We start from the raw sequence: 22,260 nt of genomic DNA, 5'->3' as shown, positions 1-22,260 counted from the left end.
TCCAATAATGGGGCAAATGAATATGAGAGTAGTTATCCCCTTTCCTTCAAGAGCCTGATGGGTGAGTGGTAATAACTGCTCTTGAACCTGCTGGTGCAAGTCATGAGGCTCTTTTGTCTTCTACCTGATGGCAGCAGCGAGAACAGAGCATGACCTGGGTGGTGGGAATCCATAATGATGGATGCTTCTTTGCTATGACAGCATTTCATGCAAATATACATAACAATAGCAATGTTAAGATGTAGATTGTACAATATTGCAACAGTTTGCTACAAAAGTAGAATGAATTCTTTATGAACTTTATATTTGACTTCAGCAGTATTAAATTAATATTTCTACCTTTGAAGATTGTCTCTTGCTGACAAAAATTGTAGCGTTACTATACTAATCAAATTCTATAACATAAAGCTCTTTAAATTTATTACTTGTATGTTCCTTTACATTGCAAGGGTCTCTTAATCTGGCCTGTATAAGGTTTAGGAGCATTGCAATTTAGTTATTGAACCATTAGTAGCAGGATCATTAATCTGGAGAGGAGAGTTCAAATCCCACCACTGTAACTGAGAATTTAAATTCTAGAAAATAAGTAAAAATTTGAGATAGAAAAGTATAGTCAATCATAGCAAGAATAAAATTTGATTTACTGTTTTAAATATTAGAATGCATTAATTTGGTGATTTCCTAAGGTTTATACAGAATGAAATTGTGAATCAAATGCTATTAAAACATCTACCAAGTGCAATTATTGGCATTTGTCTTGATTAAATCTGCTTAGTTAGTTGGTACAATCTGCTGAATTGATTCACAACACTGCAACAAAGATTGTTATTCTTTAAAGGTTGATCAGTGCTTTGCAGTTTAACAAATGTCACAGTTGCTGCTATAATAGATGATATATGGCAGCGTGAACAACATCTGTGATCGTTTTATTGGATCTGGGGTGAGCATGTCATGCATATTGTATGGTCTGAGATTCTAGAGGGTCCCACACAAATCACGTGCAATTTTATGTTGTTGATATATATCAGTTAAGAGTTTGATTTGCTGAAGGATATGAGGTCCCTGTGAGATTGAATTGCTGTCCATTTGACCCATAGCTTGTTTTCCCTGATATTGCTGTCAGTATGAGTTTGCACTCAAAGGTGTGATGAGCTAGCCTATGAAAATGAAAAATATCACCTGACTTATAGAGAGATTGGATAATAAAGTCCTCTTGCTCCTTGTGGCCTAGGAAAAAGCGTAGGTCTTAACTGAGATTTTACACAGGAAATCAGGAGTCTATCAATATAAAAATGTTGTAAATAATGCTGAAGATTTTTTTTAATTCTATGTTATTCACCTGAAAAACCTTATCCACTTGGTTCTGTACTGTAAACTTAACATTTCCATTCCCCTCTTTTCCAGGCCCAGATTCAATCTAATTGTCGGTATGTTATCCAATTTATTGCAGATCAGGGATCAAATCTGACAGCATTCTGAAATGAATGATTCAACTGTGTACTGTGCTGTTACTATTACTAAACAGATTCCAACATAAAGCTCTTTAAATTTATTATTTGTATTTCCCTTTACATTGCAAGGGGATCTTAATCTGGCCTGTATAAGGTAAAGGAGCATTGTCGTATAGCTATTGAACCATTAGTAGCTGAACCAATAATCCAGAGAGGAGAGTTCAAATCCCACCACTGCAGCTGAGAATTTAAATTCAAGGGAAGAAATAATATTTGAAATAAGAAAGTAGGGTCAATAATAGAAAGAATAAAATTATCAGGTTTTTAATTATCAGATTTCTTAATGCTCTTTATGGTAGGAAATCTGTTATCATCCCTGAAATGGCTTCTATAAATCTAGGCAAAATTCGCTATACGTAACTCTCTTCTGAAGGAGCTCATTCAAGATAGAGAAATAGAATATAGAACAGTGCAAGCTCTATGTCCCATGATGCTCTGCCAACCCTTTAACTTACTCCAAGATATATCTATTTTTTCCCTCCCAACTAATTAAGTTTAAATCACTACACACCTTCCTCACCACTATATCAACTTGCATAACAACTTTGAGGGCTCTATGGATGTGACCCCCCAGATCCCACTGTTCCTCCACACTGTTAAGAATCCTGAGATTAGCCTTGTATCCTACCTTCAAATTCAATCTCCCAAAGTGAATCACTCCAGAATTTTCCAGATTGAACTCCATCTGCCACTTCTCAGTCCAGATCTGCATCCCGTGATAGTCCTGTTGTAACCTACAGCAACCTTCCCCACCACCTGCAATGCCATCAACCTTCCAGTCACCTGCAAATTCACTAACCCAACCTTTCACTTCTTCATCCAAGTTATTTATCAAAATTACAAAGAGCAAGGGTCCCAAAACAGATATCTGAGGAGCACCACTGGACACTGACTTCAAGGTAGAATATGCTCCATGTGCTCCCACCCTCTACCTTCTGTGAGCAAGAAAATTTTGCCTCCACGCAGCCATGTTTTCCTGGATCCTTTGCTTCCTGTCATGTAATCTATATTGCCATACAAGCCTTTTTCCTCGACCTAGACAATTTAGGACATGTAGAGAAATGGTGAAATCTGCTCTAATATATTCACTTTGATGAATATAGAAGATTTGCTGAGAAACTGACACGTTTGCGCATGTTTCCATGGAAAACATTTTCTGCATGCTTGATCTCAGCTTGATCTCTGTATAAATTAACATTTAATAAGTAAGTGAAACATGTTCCGGCTGGTATTCCAGGTACTTCAGTTTCACTGATGATTCACCAGTATTAGTTGAGTGTTGCTGACTTCATAACTACTTTCACTGTTACTGATCTACAGTATATTGGTGCATTAAGGTCTAACCTTCAAACTCCCTTTATTTCTGGAGGGTGGCATGGTAGCGGCACTTTGCAATGACCAGGTTGACTGTAAGAAGTCCATGCAAACACGAGGAAATCTGCAGATGCTGGAAATTCAAGCAACACGCACAAAACTGCTGGTGGAACGCAGCAGGCCAGACAGCATCTACAGGAAGAGGTACAGTCGACGTTTCGGGCCGAGACCCTTCGGCGTTCTTTCCGTGACTGCGTGGGTTTCCTTCAGGTGTTTCCTTCCGGTTTGCTCCCACATCCAAAGAGGCAAAGGTTTGTAGGTTAATCGATTATACGGGCGTAATTGGGCGGCACGGCCTCACTGGGTCGGAAGGGCCTATTACTGTGCCGTATCTCTAAATAAAATTTTTTAAAAAAAAAATAAATGCGAAAACTCCAGGAGAAAATTCCTCTGCAATTTGGCAAAGTGACACAACTGAAAAGGGTCCTTAGTGTGACCTCAGTCTCTTACTTGCAACATCAGCCAAATGCAGTTACAATATTCAGTTTTTAACGTGGAAACAGTGGTGACTGGAATACTTCAATGATGCACATCCCAGCGCAAGGTGCTGCTGTACCTTGCAGACTGATTGTCCCTTATCTTACTGAGACACTGGACTGCCAATGGCATGGAACTTGATCAGTGGATCATATGGATATCACGTGGAGGATGGTTGCACACACTGGCGATTGCTGTTTCTCCTCTACTGTTCTTTTCAGCTCCTCTCCAACGGGACCTTGTTCTGCAGCCGGTCTGCAAATGCCAGAACTTTTTTTTATCTGCTGGCAACAACAAGTTCTGATACCGACCCTGTTGGAAACTTCAGTGGTCCTATTCTTACAGGAGTCACTGTGGAGACAGCATAATACCAACGTAACACACACAGACTGTCGGAGGAACGTCTCAGTTCAGGCAGCAACTATGGAGGAGATTAAGCAGTCAACTTTTCAGGCCAAGACCCTTCATCAGACTGGAGAGGGAGGGGAATGAAAACAGAATAAGATGAAGGGGTGAGGGTAGAAATATAAGCAAGCAAGTGATAGGTTAAACCAGGTGAGGGCGAACGTGGGTGGGTTGGTAGGGGAGTGGGGATGAAATAAGAAGCTGGGAAGAGATATTCTTTCCAGCCCTAATGAAAGGTCTCAGCCCAAAACGTTTAGTGTAGATGCTGTTTGACTTGTTGAGTTTTTCCAGCAATTTGTGTGAATAAGATTTCTGGCATCTGCAGAATATCTTGTGTTTATATTACTAGTGGAATGTTCAATTCACTCCATTTTTCAAGAGATAAAAGTAGGGGTCAGCAAGCCATCAGATGATGAACTTTAATTTCTAGGTAAGTACATCAAAGTCAGATTTTGAAGCATCTACGCTGAGCATAGCATGCTAAACTAGATCTGTTTACTGAACCAATCGACATTGATCAATGTTAATCATTTAGGTTAGCCAGCTACAGCCATTGGTAGATCTATTTTCTGACTACTGTGACTTAGTAAGCATTTCATCAGGTCTAAAATCCTCAGTACTCCTGCTGTTATCTCTTCATTAGTGATAGCTCACTAAAGTTAGCAACTCATAATTGAGCAACCGACTGACTTGTCGTGTTCCTGTTTATCCATTCGACCATATTTTGATTTAAAAATGTGAGTGCTGTATAAGTACAATTCTCCATTATTCATATTAGCTTCAACTCCATAGGGACTTCTCTCTGTAATTCCTCATCCTGCAAAAATCCCTTCAACAAAGAAATCACATCACCAAAATTGCTCTTATTCACTATTTTATTTCAATAGAATTGCACACTGGAATGCACTCTTTTGTCTGACAGTTAAATATTTTGCCATTTTAAATTGACTTGTTTGCAGTGGATGATGTCTCTTTCATCTGTGAGAGCAATTTGTACCTGGGACAGTTCCTCCGCAGAGATAATATATTCATTGACAGTGTCACCTGGCTCTGATTCCATATTAAAAGAATGTGTATCTTTTGAAATTTTTGATGGCTTAGGATAAAAGCAGTTAGGCTATTTTTGTGCTATATTCAACAAAATATATTTTTTTTTCTGTGACATTAAAATATAGGGTGAGTATGGTGTTCTTTTCAGAACCGATTTTGGGTAATAGAACTCTTGCACTCCTAATAGACAATAGACAATAAGTGCAGGAGTAGACCATTCAGCCCTTCGAGCCAGCACTGCCATTCACTGTGATCATGGCTGATCACCCACAATCAGTACCCCGTTCCTGCCTTCTCCCCATATCCCTTGACTCCGCTATCATTAAGAGCTCCATCTAACTCTTTCTTGAAAGCATCCAGAGAATTGGCCTCCACTCCCGTACAGCATTGTCATGTGCAGGCACATTTTAACCACCAGTGCTAATTTCCACTATATTATTTGTTATGTCTTGTAAGTTCAAAACAGAACAGAAAAAAAGTAATTCAGAGGAAAAGATGGGAGACAGGAGAATGGGTCATAGTTTGTTCTTTACATTTAGCAAGGCACGCACCTATCATGTGGTAGCGTAATGGTGTATGCAAAACACTTATTTTTACATATAATCGATAATTAATTATCTAAATGAACAAGAATTCTTAATCAAATAATATATTTACAATATTACTCAAATACTACTGAAATATTAACTACTCAACATTCTCCCTGCTTTGCTATAAACTCCAACTCAATATGGAGTATATCCTAACTGATATACACTGCATGCTGCATAATACAACTACTGTACAGACATCCACAGCACAGTTAATTTTAAATTGTTTCATTCAGGCCTACAGATTTAATCACTGTGGAGGATTTCTTATTCTTGTGGAATAGTGTCTTTCCTGACAAGAAGGATCACTCCGCTGGTAGATGAGACTTGTAGCTGTGAAACAGTCTTAAATTCTGGGGCATCCTACAAGATGGCTATAGGAGTTGACGCTGGGACTGGAGGAAGTGGTTCTGACAGCTCTGGACATCTTTCTTTTCCTTTTCTCTTCTGTCCTTTTCAACTTCTTGTCTTTCATTTTCTCTCTTTTTTTCTTCTAGATTCTTGTGAGTAACTCTCCATTTAATAATTTTCTTGAGAAATTAGGACTTGTTTATCCTCTTCCATTTCCATAGCTCTTAAGTCATCCTCTTTCTTTTCCTTTTTTGTCTTTCAAGATTATGCATCTTAATCTTAGGAAGGCACACTTAGTTCACTGGAGTATTCTCTTATTAATCCTTCCATTGCTCCCTTTACGATCTGGTCTCTCCTCTTGGTTTCCTCATCCACAACATCATCCAATGAGTCCTCTGTTTTCACGTCGCCCTTGACTCCTTTCTCTTTGACCTTCCATTCATCCAGCTGGGCTTTGGTCTTTGCATCCACTTTTACCAATACATTTTTGCCTCCCACTTAAAGGTCATACAATAATCTCAATACTCGCCGTGTAGCCTCTGGTTCTTTATACTCAGAAAAGCAAAATGCATGCAACTTTCCTGAAGCTCCTTGAACTCTCTTCCAACTTAAAAGCAAGCCACAGTTCACAAGTAACTGCCTGATTAACATATCAGAAGATTTCTTGGATATATTGCCTACAAAAACTATCGTAGTCAGGCCATGATTCCATCACTTTCACAACCCCTCCAAGCAGTATGATCCTTTCATGGTCTAATGTGCTTCCAACCAGAGGCCTAGAGGTAGGCATCAGCATCTCTTTGCCCTCTGTTGGGCCAACATTCATGGTGCACAGCATGGAGACAATTTTGGCATCATCCAGTACCTTTCTTGATTCGCTTTCAGTTGATTCTATTGCAGGGAATGTGACATGCAAATAGTAGATGAATTTCCAAGCAGATTGTAGTAGTCTCAGCCATTCATGCCCCTACAATGCTGACTGTCGTGATTTTACCACATACAACCCCAATGTGGCTTGTTGGTTGTTGTATTTCACTGTTATAGAAAACATAGAAAATAGGTGCAGGAGTAGGCCATTCAGCCCTTCGAGCCTGCACCGCCATTCATTATGATCATGGCTGATCATCCAACTCAGAACCCTGCACCAGCCTTCTCTCCATACCCTCTGATCCCCCCAGCCATAAGGGCCATATCTAACTCCCTCTTAAATATAACCAATGAACTGGCCTCAACTGTTTCCTGTGGCAGAGAATTCCACAGATTCACCACTCTCTGTGTGAAGAAGTTTTTCCTAATCTCAGTCCTAAAAGGCTTCGCCTTTATCCTCAAACCGTGACCCCTCGTTCTGGACTTCCCCAACATCGGGAACAATCTTCCTGAATCTAGGCTGTCCAATCCCTTTAGGATTTTATACGTTTCAATCAGATCCCCCCTCAATCTTCTAAATTCCAATGAGTACAAGCCTAGTTCATCCAGTCTTTCTTCAAATGAAAGTCCTGCCATCCCAGGAATCAATCTGGTGAACCTTCTTTGTACTCCCTCTATGGCAAGGATGTCTTTCTTCAGATTAGGGGACCAAAACTGCACACAATACTCCAGGTGTGGTCTCACCAAGGCCTTGTACAACTGCAGTAGTACCTCCCTGCTCCTGTACTCGAATCCTCTCGCTATAAATGCCAGCATACCATTCGCCTTTTTCGCCGCCTGCTGTACCTGCATGCCCACTTTCAATGACTGCTGTATAATGACACCCAGGTCTCGTTGCACCTCCCCTTTTCCTAATCGGCCACCATTCAGATAATAATCTGTTTTCCTATTTTTGCCACCAAAGTGGATAACTTCACATTTATCCACATTAAATTGCATCTGCCATGAATTTGCCCACTCACCCAACCTATCCAAGTCCCCTTGCATCCTCTTAGCATCCTCCTCACAGCTAACACTGCCGCCCAGCTTCGTGTCATCCGCAAACTTGGAGATGCTGCATTTAATTCCCTCATCCAAGTCATTAATATATATTGTAAACAACTGGGGTCCCAGCACTGAGCCTTGCGGTACCCCACTAGTCACTGCCTGCCATTCTGAAAAGGTCCCATTTATTCCCACTCTTTGCTTCCTGTCTGCTAACCAATTCTCTATCCACATCAATACCTTACCCCCAATACCGTGTGCTTTAAGTTTGCACACTAATCTCCTGTGTGGGACCTTGTCAAAAGCCTTTTGAAAATCCAAACATACCACATCCACTGGTTCTCCCCTATCCACTCTACTAGTTACATCCTCAAAAAATTCTATGAGATTCGTCAGACATGATTTTCCTTTCACAAATCCATGCTGACTTTGTCCGATCATTTCACCGCTTTCCAAATGTGCTGTTATCACATCCTTGATAACTGACTCCGGCAGTTTCCCCACCACCGACGTTAGGCTAACCGGTCTATAATTCCCCGGTTTCTCTCTCCCTCCTTTTTTAAAAAGTGGGGTTACATTAGCCACCCTCCAATCCTCAGGAACTAGTCCAGAATCTAACGAGTTTTGAAAAATTATCACTAATGCATCCACTATTTCTTGGGCTACTTCCTTAAGCACTCTGGGATGCAGACCATCTGGCCCTGGGGACTTATCTGCCTTTAATCTCTTCAATATACCTAACACCACTTCCCTGCTAACATGTATTTCGCTCAATTCCTCCATCTCACTGGACCCTCTGTCCCCTACTATTTCTGGAAGATTATTTATGTCTTCCTTAGTGAAGACAGAACCAAAGTAACTATTCAATTGGTCTGCCATGTCCTTGCTCCCCATAATCAATTCACCTGTTTCTGTCTGTAGGGGACCTACATTTGTCTTTACCAGTCTTTTCCTTTTTACATATCTATAAAAGCTTTTACAGTCAGTTTTTATGTTCCCTGCCAGTTTTCTCTCACAATCTTTTTTCCCCTTCCTAATTAAGCCCTTTGTCCTCCTCTGCTGAACTCTGAATTTCTCCCAGTCCTCAGGTGAGCCAATTCCCACAGGAGTTATCTTTTCTCCAGTCTAAGTTCTCAGCTGACTATCTGTAGGCTTCAGTTTTGATATACTGTTCAAACTCATTTAATGTAATGACTGAAACAGCCAAGCCAGTGTCCAATTATATTTTAATTAATTTTTCATTGATTTCTGGCATAAGCCATATTGCTTGTCAATTGTCAGTTTTAAAATTGTAAATCTCAAGGCTAATCAGTCCTGTGTCCTCTCATTATTATCAGACTTTTCATCAACAGCATGCAGATTAGTGCTCTTTATGAAACTACATCTTGACTTTTTAATCTTCTTCTCTTCTGTATGCCATCCATTTATTTTTGTCTGCCTGACATATTATTTGTATGTGTCCTACTTCATTGCATTCTACCCGTTTTGCCGTTAACCCTGCATTGGTCTGGTTATATGCACCTGCAGTGTTCTCATGCAGTGTGTTGAAACTCTGACTAAACACCAAGTTAAACCAGAGCCAATGAAGACAGAGTCGTAGTAAGGTTAACCATTTACTGCTCACTCTTCCACATTAACATCGTATGGTGAAAACTGTTGATTAAAAAAATATAAACATATAGTGTCTATTTCATTCTTGAGACCACACGCGCTCTTTTCTTTTAGCGAGTGTCTTCAGCCGCCCAGGGGAGGGAGGAGTCACGTCAAACCATCGCCGGGCTCAAGCCGACCCCGTGTTTGAAATTGAAAAGCCGCCATGCATGCCACACCAACTGCCGATTCCTTTAACAGAATCCGCATTAATATTTTCACTTCAAATACTGTCATATGAACTTACGGCGTTGCTTCTATAATGTTGCTTTGTGGGTAGACACGGAGCTCTTCACATTCTTGCTGCACGCACGGCCACACTTTTTCACCTTCTCCAAACCAGAGAGTTACCCAAAACCTGGCGAAACCGGAGGTGACATCATCACATGCCACGATATACCATAGACAATGAATTTTATCTTTAACTTTAACTGGAAAATAGTTACAATTTATTTAAAGTGGAAATTTAACAAAGCCAAATAAATGCCTTAAGGGCAACACAGCACCCTTGCCACAAGCTTAACACAATTTGTTCGGCCAATTTGGTTTCTGTTTAGACATTGCAATTTGGTTCACGCTTGATTTTAATCCTGACTGCAACTCAATTGCATGTCTGCATGCTGTTTCCACTGATACAGGAATTCTAACTGTTCTTTTAAATGTAAGCTGTGCTTCAGAAAGGAGCCATTTTTGAATGCTTTTTTCTTGTAGGATTCCACAAATTAAATGATCTCTCAGTGTATCATTAAGCCCAACTTTGAACTGACAATGCTCAGCCAATCCCTTCAATTTAGCCACATATGTTAAAATGGATTCTCCTTCTTTCTGATCCTGCTTATGAAACCTAAAATGTTCTGCAGTCTGCAAAGGTTTCAGTTCTAAATGTTCCTGCATTACTTTCAAAATATCAACAAAGCTCATTTTTGTTGGTTTGGTTGGAGCAGTTAGACTGAAGCAAACCGTCTGCCTTTAAATCCAATGCACTCAGAAAAACTGGCACTTGTTTCTCATTTGCTTTAAAATACTACTCAATCTGTTCAATATACATGAGGGGTGATTGATAAGTTCATGGCCTAAGGGAAAGGAGTCAATTTTAGAAAACCTAGCACATTTATTTTTCAATGTAGTCCCCTCCTACATTTACACACTTAGTCCAGCGGTCGTGGAGCATATGGATCCCTTCTTTGTAGAAGTCGGCATCTTGGACCTCCAGAAGGTGGTCCACAGTAGGGCTGATTGATAAGTTTGTGGCCTGTGGTAGAAGGGGATGAGTTATTAACTTCAAAAATTTTTGCATAATCACTCAAAGAGTTGAACTGCACGTGCATGTAACAAGAGCTGTATAACTCATCTCCTACCTTAGGCCACAAACTTATCAATCACCCCTGCTGTGGGCCACTTTCTGGAGGTCCAAGATGCTGACTTCTACAAAGAAGGGATCCATATGCTCCACAACCGCTGGACTAAGTGTGTAAATGTAGGAGGGGACTATATTGAAAAATAAATGTGCTAGGTTTTCTAAAATTGACTCCTTTACTTACTTTTTCATGTAACCCATAATGAATTATTTAAATGAACAAGAATGTTTAATTAAAGAATATGTTTATAATAATACTCAAATAACACTGAAATGTTATAATTATGTGGTTTTTGTCAATTTTTTTAGTCTTGGTTTGTCTTGGGTTTCTGTGATATCTTTCCGGAGGAACATTGTATCATTTCTTAATGCATGCATTACTAAATGACAATAAAAGAGGACTGCGTGTCCTCATAATCTAATCTAATCTAATCTAATATTAAAATTAAATACACAACATTATTCACTATAAAATAAAACTTCCAAGCAATTTATGCATGAACTGAAGTTTGCCATCTCTTTATGGGTAATCAAATTGAAGAGACTAGGAGAGAGGAGGTTAGTTCACAAATAGAGGAAGCTAGTAGACAGTGTGTGAGGGAGGATAGACAGGGGACAGAGAACGGGAGCGCTCAGACCGAAGATGTAGGGGAGAAGGAAGAAAAAGATAACAAAGTTGTTTGCATCATTAGGGATAAACAGAGAGTAAGAGGTAGAGAGTTTCTTAAATGCATCTATTTTAATGCTAGGAGCATTGTAAGAAAGATGGATGAGGCTAGAGCATGGATTGATACCTGGAAATATGATGTTGTAGCTATTAGTGAAACATGGTTGCAGGAGGAGTGTGATTGGCAACTAAATATTCCTGGATTTCATTGCTTCAGGTGTGATAGAACCGGAGGGGCAAGAGGAGTAGGTGTGGCATTGCTTGTCAGAGAAAATATAACAGCGATGCTTTGGCGGGATAGATTAGAGGACTCGTCTAGGGAGGTTATTTGGGTGGAATTAAGGAATGAAAAAGGTGTAATAAAGCTTATAGGGGTGTATTATAGACCACCTCATGGAGAGCGAGAATTGGAGGAGCAAATTTGTAAGGAGATAGCAGATATTTGTAGCAAGCACAAGGTTGTGATTGTGGGAGATTTTAATTTTCCACACATACACTGGGAAACCCATTCTGTAAAAGGGCTGGATGGTTTGGAGTTTGTAAAATGTGTGTAACATAGTTTTTTGCAGCAATACATAAAGGCACCAACTGGAGAAGGGGCAGTGTTGGATCTTCTGTTAGGGAATGAGATAGGTCAGGTGACGGAGGTATGTGTTGGGGAGCACTTCAGGTCCAGTGATCACAATGATCAATATAATTATGGAGAAGGATAGGACTGGACCCAGGGTTGAGATTTTTGATTGGAGAAAGGCTAACTTTGAGGAGATGTGAAAGGATTTAGAAGGAGTGGATTGGGGCAATTTGTTTTATGGGAAGGATGTAATAGAGAAATGGAGGTAATTTAAAGGTGAAATTTTGAGGGTACAGAATCTTTATGTTCCTGTTAGGTTGAAAGGAAAGGTTAAAAGTTTGAGAGAGCCATGGTTTTCATGGGATATTGGAAACTTGGTTTGAAAAAAGAGAAAGATCTACAATAAGTATGGAAAGCATGGAGTAAATGAGGTGCTCGAGGAATATAAAGACTGTAAAAAAAATCTTAAGAAAGAAATTAGAGAAGCTAAAAGAATATATGAGGTTGCTTTGGTAAGTAAGATGAAAATAAATCCCAAGGGTTTCTACAGTTATATTAATAGCAAAAGGATAGTGAGAGATAAAATTGGTCCCTTAGAGAATCAGAGTGGACGACTATGTGCAGAGCCAAAAGAGATGGGGAAGATTTTGAACCATTTCTTTTCTTCAGTATTCACTAGGAAGAAGGGTATTGAATTGTGTAAGGTAAGGGAAACAAGTAGGGTAGGTATGGAAACTATGATGATTAAAGAAGAGGAAGTACAGGTGCTTTTAAGGAATATAAAAGTGGATAAGTCTCCATGTCCTGACGGGATAATCCCTAGGATCTTGAGGGAAGTTAGTGTGGAAATAGCAGGGGCTCTGACAGAAATATTTCAAATGTCATTAGAAACAGGGATGGTGCTGGAGGATTGGTGTATTGTTCATGTTGTTCCATTGTTTAAAAAGGGTTCTAAGAGTAAACCTAGCAATTATTGGCCTCTGAGTTTGACGTCAGTGGTGGGTAAATTGATGGAAAGTATTCTTAGTGATGGTATATATAATTATCTGGATAGACGGGGTCTGATTAGGAGCAGTCAACATGGATTTGTGCGTGGAAGGTCATGTTTGGCAAATCTTATTGAATTTTTTGAGGAGGTTATTAGGAAAGTTAACGAGGGTAAAGCAGTGGACGTTGTCTATATGGACTTCAGTAAGGCCTTTGACAAGGTTCCACACGGAAGGTTAGTTAGGAAGGTTCAATCGTTAGATATTAATATTGAAGTAGTAAAACGGATTCAGCTGTGGCTGGATGGGAGACGCCAGAGAGTAGTGGTAGATAACTGTTTGTCAGATTGGAGGCCGGTGACCAGTGGTGTGCCTCAGGGATCTGTACTGGGTCCAATGTTGTTTGTCATATACATTAATGATCTGGATGATGGGGTGGTAAATTGGATTAGTAAGTATGCAGATGATACTAAGATAGGTGGAGTTGTGGATAATGAAGTAGGTTTTCAAAGCTTGCAGAGAGATTTAGACCACTTAGAAGAGTGGGCTGAAAGATGGCAGATGGAGTTTAATGCTGATAAATGTGAGGTGCTACATTTTGGTAGGATTAATCAAAATAGGGTATACAGGGTAAATGGGAGGGCATTGAAGAATGCAGTAGAACAGAGGGATCTAGGAATAATCGTGCATAGTTCCCTGAAGGTGGAATCTCATGTGGATAGGGTGATGAAGAAAGCTTTTGGTATTGTCATGTGTGACGCCAGGCAGAGCTGCTGGACAGATGATGCTAATGAGAGAGATAACGGAAGACAATGGAGAAACATTCAAAATGCTAATAAGAGAGAAGACAGAGATTAACGAGAAAGAAACACAATTCAGATATTGACAGATCGGTTGCTTTGAACTTGAACTGTTTGAAGTTTGATGTACAGGTGATACCCCAGTAGGGAGATAAAAAGAGCAGGTTTGCTAAGGCACGAGACACGCCACGAGACCCTGGAAAGAGCAGTGTGCCCCCACAAGTTGGTGGGAGCTTGGAGGTCCGGTTTGCAGGAACCAATCAGAGGCTCACAGGGTGTAAAGGTACGATTGGTGGGAACCTGGGGTGTGTGTCCGCCCTTGCCTGGGTGCCGGGTTCACCGCGGAAGAACGATCGCATCTGGAACGGAGAGGTCACAGTCGGTGACCAGAGCGGGATTAGAAGACATCAAAAGATCTGCCTGAAACCAACTGCATCTCTCTCTCTCTCTCTCTCTCCAACAGTACAACAACAGCGACTACGAACTGCACTAAACTGAACTGAAATCTGCTTCACTTAAGACTGATCATTTTACCCCTAGACTACGATAGAGCTTGGTTGATTCCTGTTACCCTAGTTCTGTGTATATGTGTGTATTATCATTGCTAACCTGTTACATTTATATCCTTAAGATTAGTGTACTGTAATACTTATTCCTTTAATAAAACTTTATTAGTTCCTAGTAAGCACAGACTCCAACGCGCGTTCCATTTCTGCTGGTTTGGCAACCCATTTACAGGGTATGTAACAGTATGCTGGCCTTTATAAATCAGAGCATTGAGTATAGGAGTTGGGATGTAATGTTGAAATTACACAAGGCACAGGTAAGGCCAAATTTGGAGTATTGTGTACAGTTCTGGTCACCGAATTATAGGAAAGGTGTCAACAAAATTGAGAGTACAGAGAAGATTTACTAGAATGTTACCTGAGTTTCATCTCCTAAGTTACAGAGAAAGGTTGAACAAGTTGGGTCTTTATTCTTTGGAACGTAGAAGGTTGAGGGGGGACTTGATAGAGGTATTTAAAATTATGTGGGGGATAGATAGAGTTGACGTGGATAGGCTTTTTCCGTTGAGAGTAGGGTAAATTGGAACAAGAGGTCATGAGTTGAGAGTTAAAGGGCAAAAGTTTAGGGGTAACATGAGGGGGGACTTCTTTACTCAGAGAGTGGTGGCTGTGTGGAACGAGCTTCCAGCAGAAGTGGTTGAGGCAGGTCCAAAGTTGTCACTTAAAGTTAAATTGGATAGTTATAGGGACAGGAAAGGAATGGAGGGTTATGGGCTGAGTGCAGGTCGGTGGGACTAGGATAGGGTAAGAGTTCAGCACGGACTAGAAGGTCTGAGATAGCCTGTTTCCATGCTGTAATTGTTATATGGTTATTTATATTTTGCACAACTTCTAATGTAATTAGTTGTAGTCTGAGCTACTCCTTTGTTTTTCCCACTCTTACAGTGATACAGATTCTGTTTTTCAGTGCTATTATGTGCTGTAAGATTTGCTCTCTTATGTGCTTTATTCATTCACTATCTTTTTAAATGTTCAATGCAGTGTGTATCACTTTTGAGATATAAATAAATTCTTGTGCGAGGATTTATAAAAGACTAACAAATTCACAGAGTACGTGGCATGTTTCATTTATGGGAGACCATCTGCATTAGAAGAATGTGTCAGGAAAAACACAAAGTGAGGTGACATGATACAGGAAAAAGTGCATGACAAAATACAGTGCAGGTTACAGAACAGGAAGCTCCAGGTGGTTTAAATACGAGCCTTATTTAGCACCATCTACATTATATTTCATATCAATGTTGTAATATAATGAAAAAGCTAATGACAAGTTAACTTGTACTTATGCAGCATTCTTTCTGAGCATTATATCCAATTCTGGTATGATAGTTCCACCAATATTGATCTTCAAAATGTATTGTATATCACTGGCAACTTTCACTACTGATTACTATCAATCTTACAGTGTTGAAACAACCAAAGAAGGTTTCAAAAGAAGGTTATCAAAGTAAATTTGAAATTTAGCCATATTAGGTGACGATAGGCAGATGATTAATCATCTGATCAAACAGGCAATTTTTCATGAACACCATGAAGAAAGAAAGATAGTTAGAGAGATGAAGGAATTCAGGGTGAGAGAGGACAATTAAAGACAAAAGCACTTGTGATGGAATGAGTATATGCAAGTTTGATTGAGTATCAGATGGAAGGGCCAAAGTTCTTTTTAAGACTTCTTGGTCTGGTGGAGGTAGCAGAAATAGGAAGTGATAAAGCTAATGATGCTTTTGAAAATAAGGATGAAAATTTTAAAATCATGGGTTTACTGAACACACAGGCATCGAAATTAGGGGCAGGAGTTGGTCCCAATTTTATAGATTCCCTCCACCATTTAAAAAGATTGTGATTAGCACTTTGAGATCTGATCTATGTATTCCTTCATTCTCTTGATTCTCAAGCCTTTAAAAATATTCGAAGACTCCACTTCTTTGATTAAAGGAGTTTCAAATTTTATGGCTGAAGAGGGAAAAAACATCTCATCTATATCTTAAATTGGCAATCCCCTATTTTTAAACAGTAGCCTCCATAGTACAATGAATTTGACCTTGTTGTAACCCCTTTCTTTCTTACCGTTCTAAAGACCATAATAGAAGTTTCAATATTCAGCAGATAATTTCACTCACACTTGATCTTTGGCAATTGAACAGGTTCTTTGCAAATGTTGATTATTTTATCCATACTTCCTTGGCTTGGATTTTGTTAGATTGGACTAATTACAGCATATAGAAGCAATTGAAATATATTTCTCATAAAAAGTAAAACAAAGTACTGGAGTTCCTCAATACCTGATATAATTCTGTGACAGACATCAGTATTGCAGCAGACGATAACAATGCCAGATAATCACTATCACTAATGTATAATTAAGAGGAAGTTAGTACTTGAAGACAAAAGTTCAAGTACTCTCACTCTGCTCTCAAACAAGTGGTTAAATCTTCAGGATTTATTATCTCTTGCACTCTCTAGAAGTCTTGTGTTGCCCGTTCTGCCATCCTTAATATTTACTGTGTTTGAGAGTTTTGCTTTTTGCTTACTCATTTAAACTAAGCATGCACATATCACTATATTGCTCGTACAACTGATGGTAATTATATAAAGTTGAAAGGTGATTCACCGCAATTCTGATCGTGCTAACGCTTTCCATTATTTACTCTTTCACAGAATATTTTATGAACGTCCAGTTATGATATCAGCTCATGCAGTATCTTTCATCAATATACCCCTTTCTTTCTAGACAGAATGTACAATATATCCCTTTCTTTCTAGAATGTATTTCTTTCTTCTCTTTTGTGCATGGGATCCATAGTGGCTTGGTCATTTGGATTCAGAATTAGCTTGCCAGGAGACCAAAGGGACATTTTCTGGTTGAAGGTCCATGAAAAGTGGTGTGCTTCTGAGAGCAGTACTGGGGCCTCTGCTGTGTATGATGTGTGTAATTAACATGGATGAAGGTGGATGCATGGGTTAATAAGTTTGAGGATGATACAAAGTTTGGTGATGATGTAGGAGATCGACAAAAGATACAACGGGATATAGAACAGTTTCGGATGGAGTTTAATCCTGTCAACATGAGGTGTGGCACTTTGCAATATCAGATGTAAAGGGACAGTATACTATTAATGGCAGAATCTTTAACAGGGTTGATATACAGAAGGATCTAAGGTCTAGATCCATAGCTCCCTGTAAGTGCCTGCATAGGTTGATAGGGTGTTAAAGAGGGTATATGGTATGCATGACTTTATTAGTCAAGTCATTGAGTTCCGGCATCGGAAGTTATGTTGCAGGTTTATTAAACTTTAGATAGGCTGCATCTTGAGTACTGTATTCCGTTCTGGCAGCCCCATTAGAGGAAGCATATCAAAGTTTTGGAGAGGGTGCAAAAGAGGTTTATCAGGATGTTGCTTGGATTAGACAGCATGTGCTACAAGGAAAGTTTGGACAAACTCTATTTGTTTTCTTTGGAGCGGAGGAGAATGCTGGGAGACCTGATAGATGTTTACGTCACTAGAGCCATAGATTGAGGAGACTGCTATTTTCTTCCCCCCCAGGATTGAAATATTTAATACCAGAGGACATGCATTTAAGATCAGAGAGGCAAGTTCAAAGGAGATGAGTGGGACACGTTCTTGTTTACACAGAGAGTACTAAATGCCTATATTGCACTGGGAGGGATGGCAGTGGAGGTAAATGCAATAAAGGCATTTTAAAAGTTCTCAGGTAAGCATTTCAGTGCTTGGAGAATGGAGGGATATGGACGTAGTTTAGGGAGACAGGATTGGACATTTGATTGCTGATTTAATTAGTTTAGCACAACATTGTTGGACAATGGCCCTGTTCCAATGCTGTACTCTTCTATGTTTGAATGTACACTTGTTATTAAGATCTCTTGTGAATGTCCCCCATTAGTAGCACCATCTATTATCTTCTAGGACCTGCATGATAATCTAGAAGATTATGCTTTGGTTTTTCCTTCATAATCCTTAGTTGTAGACTTTCCCTTTGAAACAAACTATTTATCCACATTCATTCAATTAACAGTACCCCAGCATGATTTAAATTTCAATCAAATTGGGAGCTATAATGGGCAAACAAACAATAGGATTTCTCAGATAGAAGATCAAGACTCACTGGGATAGTAATACTGGACTAAGTGGCAAGTGTGCAAATGAAAACCAGATAGAACGACAGAGTTAAGTTGAACAGGAAACAGAAAAATTGCATTCCAATTCTTGTCCCATTTCCTGCATGTTAAGTCAAATGATTGCAACTTGAAATAGAATGATTGACAATTTTTGCTGCCCCAGCTCCAATCTTTTTTCTCCAAATCCTCCATATGATTCAGTTAAAGATTTGACCTATAAGAATATCTTGATCCATATGCTAAATTGTAACATCCACGATGAAGCCTGTTGCCATCTTGAAATGGAGTTGTTCACTCATTTGCACATGCAACTTTTGATAAAGTTCACTCAGTGAGGAAATGCACAGTATAAAGTGCGTAAGTTTATAAAGTTTCTTAAAAACATATTCTGAAAAGTGAATGTTAGATGTTACATTCTGATGGGATCACAATATTATTGTTAAAGCTTCTATTATTGAAATTATCAAGTTGAGACAGCTTCAGATATTGTGAGAGAAATAACACTGAGTTTGATGGGCATTGGTCCTCTAGAGTTGACTTATTGAAAAATAATCTTCACATACAATCAAATTTGCCCATTATAATGTTCCTGTTCTTAATACATTTTCTTTTTCAAAAAAGTGATATTTTGAAGTGTTCAAATAGACATCTTGACAGTTCAGTAATTATTTTCAGAAAGATTATGTCTTGGAAATTCCTGTCATTAAAAATGTGGAAATAAGAAATCTTTGTCAACTTCCAGCTTTGTGTGAGGATTCTGAGTTGGTTTTCTTTCGGCTCTGATGTTTTCACCTCTGGATAAAATAGGCAAGATGGTCAGGAGGACCTAGTTCTAATCTGGGTAGGACAACATTCATTGTTTTCTTATTTTCTTCTTCAGTTTTTATGAAGTGTGAAACTCACATTAGAATGAAGTCAAAGATGCGAATTGTATTTCCAATTAGACTAGTTCATTGCATGTTATTAGAATTATTCATTGATAACAGATATAAGTTTAAAAAGATGAAACTATTATTATTGTTGTGATTTTAAGAGAGCTACAAAGATTGGAGCTGTGGATGGACCAGTGGTCTTTATTCAGGCAAACATGCAAAGGAGACCTGGTGGATGAATCACCCCAAAGTGATTGAGGAGAAGATGGCGGCGCGATGGCAGCGCGTGTGGCCTCTCCAGTGAATGATACCTGCAATCTGTCAAGTAGGGGACCGTGCACAATTCTGATTTGATGGAGACGGATGTGAGATGTCAGAGTACGGAGGAACAGCTGGAAAACTTCTGAAGTGCCCGCTTTGCTGCCGCTGCTACTGTGTGGTAACCAGAATTTCCGGAGCAGAAGGCCCTGGATCCTCCGCTTTGCTTGTTTCAGCAGCCGAGGCTAAGTCAAAGGCGCACGGCAGAGGATTGTGCTCGGGAGAGCTGTATCGGAGGGGCTGGTCAGAGGCTCGAAGTTTTCAGATGGACGGACGGACTCAGTGTCGGCTGTGGTCGGCTGCTTCCAAGGCATCGGCAAGTTGACGGTGCCTGGAAGTTTATGGCAGGGAGCCTGCTATTAGGGACTTGGGAGATGATCGACTCGGGGACTTTGAGACTTTTTTTTACCATGCCCATGGTTTCTTCTTCATCAAATTATGATATTGTTTTGCACTGCTGTAACTATATGTTACAATTATATCATTCTGTCAGTGTTAGTCTTTGGTTTGTCCTGTTTTCTGTGATATCACTCCAGAGAAACATTGTATCATTTCTTAATGCATGTATGCATTTCTAAATGACAATAAAAGAGGACTGAGTGTTCTCATAATCTAAAAAATTGAAAACATATCGTATTTTTATACCTTTTTGGGCCAGAGTCAATACCAGTTGATCAAATATAATTTCAATAGTTAGTATATTTCAACATTATGAGTGCAAGAAAATGTTACCATAGAATTATACATTTTTACTAATAAGAGCAACTTCGACTATTCAATCTTCTAATCCTTTCTGAGGATGAAACTGGGAAAACCAAATATTTATTTTTACCACAATATTGTGAAGGATAGCTGTTTGGATGAAGAAACACCTTGGTATTGATTGACATAAAAGAACAACAATAGCTATCCTCCACCACATACACAAAACATTGGAGGAACTCAGCAGGTCAGACAGCATCTATGGAAACGAAGAACAGTCAACATTTCGAGTCAAGACCCTTCTTTGTTCTTCTGGAATCTCACCTTGTGGTTAACAAAATGCAAAATTATTCATTAGTCCCCTGCTGTTTTCTTCCAAACTTCCGAAAGCAACCTGGGATGGATCTCATCCAGCCATGGGGTTTATCACTCCTTATGCATCCCCTGACATTTAACACGTCCTCCTTAATAGTGACCTGCTCAACATTATTCAGGATTTATTGAAGTTTGTTGAAGATAGATAAATTCATGAAGCTGGGAAGCAAGTTCATGGATAGGATGTAATATTCATAACTACTTATTATTAGCTCAGATATTACAAAATGCAACAAAAAATATTGTTGCAGAATAGAATTTGGAGGGACTTAGGTTGGAGTTTGGTATTGTGGAAAGCATTGCATTTAGAAGGAATCATTAGGCAGGCAATAAATATTTTGGAGGAGATTTACCTTAATTATCTGCCTGTTTCTACTCTACAAAGCAAAACAGATAGAAAAGTTGCAGGTAAACTCTGATAATTTTCAAGAACAAGAAAAAGGTCAGTCATTGTACGCTCCCAGAATACATAGATGACAATGTTCTTACTGTGTGTATTTAACGCAATCTGGCTTGATATATTTTATGTTCACCTTTAAATGTAACTTGACAGACAGTAGCAGTGAAAATTTCAATTATTAAATTCTTTTCTTTATCCTCGCATATTCCAGAAAATTGCAAGATGACTTAATCCATTTATTCTATCATGTGCATTCATTTGCACATAGCTTTGTTGCCAAATCTCCTTTCACGTCCTTTGATATTAGAGTCAGGAAAAATGTGTGGTTGGGTTACTAATTTACAAAGGTTTCTCCGTTACTTATATTGCAAATGAGTAAATATATTGTCCCATGTCTTCCCCAAGAAGTGTTAATTATACATATCCCTTGTTAGTTCCTTCATCTCTGTTACATTTGTGCCTCGGACATTTGTTGTAACTGGCCCCATATTTCCAATGCTCTTCTTTGGAAGGTCTTATTGTAATCTCCAGGCTTCAGTCTCAGTCAGTGCCTTCTAACACATTGTGAAAACTTCCGTTCGATCACGCTGAGGGGAAACAATCTGCCTTTGATACAGTTTTACAGCTCTTTCGGAAGTATGGTAGGATTGTATTGCAGGCTGACATGTGGGAGAGTCAACAGTGCAGGGGATCTAGAACTAGAGGGTACAGTTTTAAGATGAGAGGGGAGAAGCTTAAAATAGATTGGAGCGAATTAGTTTTTTTCACACAGAGGGTGGTGTATATCTGGATCAATCTGTCAGAGGAGATGGTGGAAGTAGATACAATTTTGATGTTTAATGTTATTGTAATATACAGTATATATTTAAAATATTTGGATAGAAGAACAAATAGTTGGAGAAGAAACGTGTCGAAGAATATGAGTCAAATGTGGGCAAATGGAATTAGCACAGATAAATAACATGGTTGGCGTGGACAGGTGAAGCTACAGTTGGAATTGGTTTATTATTGTCCCATGTAGCTAAGTTCAGTGAAAATCTCGTCTTTCATACTGTTTGAACAGGTCAATTCATTACACAGTGCATTAAGGTAGTGCAAGGTAAGACAACAACAGAATGCAGAATAAAGTGCAACAGCTACAGGGAGTCCAGTACAGGTAGACAATAAGGTGCAAGTATATAACGAGGTA

This window comes from Mobula birostris, chromosome 19, assembly GCF_030028105.1.
Source record: "Mobula birostris isolate sMobBir1 chromosome 19, sMobBir1.hap1, whole genome shotgun sequence".
In the NCBI taxonomy this organism is placed as follows: Eukaryota; Metazoa; Chordata; class Chondrichthyes; order Myliobatiformes; family Myliobatidae; genus Mobula; species Mobula birostris.
Note: the sequence above shows the minus strand (reverse complement) of the source record.